The 2,529-nt window shown below is 37.2% G+C and overlaps 1 pseudogene; it reads left to right on the forward strand.

Moving 5' to 3' along the window:
• Positions 1 to 1,030: 1,030 nt before the first annotated feature.
• Positions 1,031 to 1,520, forward strand: LOC129010455 (large ribosomal subunit protein uL23-like; annotated as a pseudogene).
• The last annotated feature ends 1,009 nt before the right edge of the window (positions 1,521 to 2,529 follow it).

Here is a 2,529-nt window from a genome sequence, read left to right on the forward strand (position 1 = left end):
TATTTAGAGACAGAGTCTCACTCTGTCGCTGAGGCCGGAGTGCAGTGGTGGGATCTCGGCTCACTGCAAGCTCCGTCTCCCGGGTTCATGCCATTCTCCTGCCTCAGCCTCCCGAGTGGGACTACAGGTGCCTGCCACCACGCCTGGCTAATTTTTTGTATTTTTAGTAGAGATGTGGATTCACCGGATTAGCCAGGATGGTCTGGATCTCCTGACCTTGTGATCCACCTGCCTCAGCCTCCCAAAGTGCTGGGATTACAGGTGTGAGCCACTGCGCCCGGCACAACATTTAAAATAATAATTGGAATTATGACTCATTACTCTATACTGGCACATAGCATGGATAAGGAGGACATTGACAAATTTCCAGGAATTTTATATAATTTCTGAAAACATAACATTTTACCCATACAAATGTAACACAGGGAAGGTTAGGTATCTCTTTTTATTTGTATCTTATGCATGGTTTTCCTTATGAAAAATACATCCTACTTTACTTGTGAAACATGCTCTACTTCTCTTGCATGCTTTGCATAGAGTTGTTTCTAGTTATTCTATTATTTCTAGTAGTTTTATTTACATATATTGATTATAATTTTAATACTTAGTAATTTTTTATTTTCCAGAGAAAACTAGGAGGTAGACAGTTATAAACTGTCATATATTAGCATTCTATAGTAGGTTAGAAAATGTATGAATATACCATCTCCCAACATCTAGAGGGATGTGTTTCCTCATAATACAATTTCTCAGTGTGGCAGAAAAAAATATGTTTATTAACGGGCCAAAATATCTTTAGTCTCTCTGTAAAAATAGGAAGCCAAAAGTATATAAACTTGAATTATTTATGTTCAGTAATTAATGTTTTAGTATTGTATCTCATTTATAAATGGTCTAGATATTTAATGCAAATCTTTTACTTAGCTTAACTTTAAGGTTAAAAATTACCAAAAGTACTTTGGAGACTACTATTAGGCAGATTTACTGTAAACAAATTATTTTTTAAATAACGTTTTTCACTTTTCACAAGATGTCACCGAAAGTGAAGAAGGAAGCTCCTGCCCCTCCTAAAGCCGAAGCCAAAGCAAAGACTTTAAAGGCCAAGAAGGCAGTGTTGAAAGGTGTCCACAGCCACATGCAAAAAGAAGATCCACATGTCACCCACCTTCAGGCGGCTCTAGACACTGCGACTCCGGAGGCAGCCCAAATATCCTCAGAAGAGCACCCCCAGGAGAAACAAGCTTGACCACTATGCTACCATCAAGTTTCTGCTGACCACTGAGTCGGCCATGAAGAAGATAGAAGAAAACAACACACTTGTGTTCATTGTGGATGTTAAAGCCAACAAGCACCAGATCAAACAGGCTGTGAAGAAGCTCTATGACAGTGATGTGGCCAAGGTCACCACCCTGATTTGTCCTGATAAAGACAAGAAGGCATATGTTCGACTGGCTCCTGATTATGATGCTTTGGATGTTGCAACAAAATTAGGATCATCTAAACTGAGTCCAGTTGGCTAACTTTAAATATATGTGTATCTTTTCACCATAAAAAAGTAATGTTTTTCATAAGAATGACAACTTAATTAGAATCAAATCTATAAGCTTTAAGATTTTACGTTTCTAGTAAGTATAATATTAGCTTATTTGACTAGAACTCAAGCAGAATAGGAATTTGTTTGTTTTATATTCAATAGTGATAACTTTGAAGACATAGTTGTTTTATTACACCAAAAATATTATATTAATCTTATTTAACTAAGTTTTATCCAAATCGTGTTAACTTAAAAAACATTTGATCAATTCCTATATTTCTAGGAGTTTGGTGAATATTTATTTATAAATGCTTATTTTTTTCCAAGCCAAGTTAGAATAGAGCACTTTTAGAGGATTTTATAAATGAATTTTGCAATGCTATCTGTAGTTAAGAAAATATCACATATACATAACATACATTAATAGACATACAAACACAAATAGAGATTTCATAGCTTTCATCCTGAAATTTCAGCCATGAATCAGGCATAAATATTCTGATTGTTAATTTTAGACACCCACTTGATTGGATTAAGAGACACACATAGCTGGTAAAACAAAATTTCTGGGCATATCTGTGAGGGTGTTTCTGGAAGACACTGAGATAACCCTGACCCAATGTGGATGGGCACTGATATAGTTTGGCTGTGTCCCCACCCAGATCTCATCTTGAATTGTAGTTCCTATAATCCCTACATGTCGTGGGACGGACCTGATGGGAGGTGATTGAATCATGGTGGTGGTTACTGCCATACTGTTCTCATGATAGTGAGTGAGTTCTCATGATCTGATGGTTTTATAAGGGGCTTTTCCCATTTGGCTCAGCACTTCTCCTTGTTGCTGCCATGTGAAGAAGGACAAGAAGGACGTCTTTGCTTCCCCTTCTGCCATGATTGTGAGGCCCCTCCAGCCATGTGGAACTGCCAGCCCATTAAACCTCTTTGTTCCTTATAAATTGCTCAGACTCATGTATTTCTTCATAGCTGTATAAAAA

This window comes from Pongo pygmaeus, chromosome 10 (genome assembly GCF_028885625.2).
Source record: "Pongo pygmaeus isolate AG05252 chromosome 10, NHGRI_mPonPyg2-v2.0_pri, whole genome shotgun sequence".
Taxonomy (NCBI): Eukaryota; Metazoa; Chordata; class Mammalia; order Primates; family Hominidae; genus Pongo; species Pongo pygmaeus.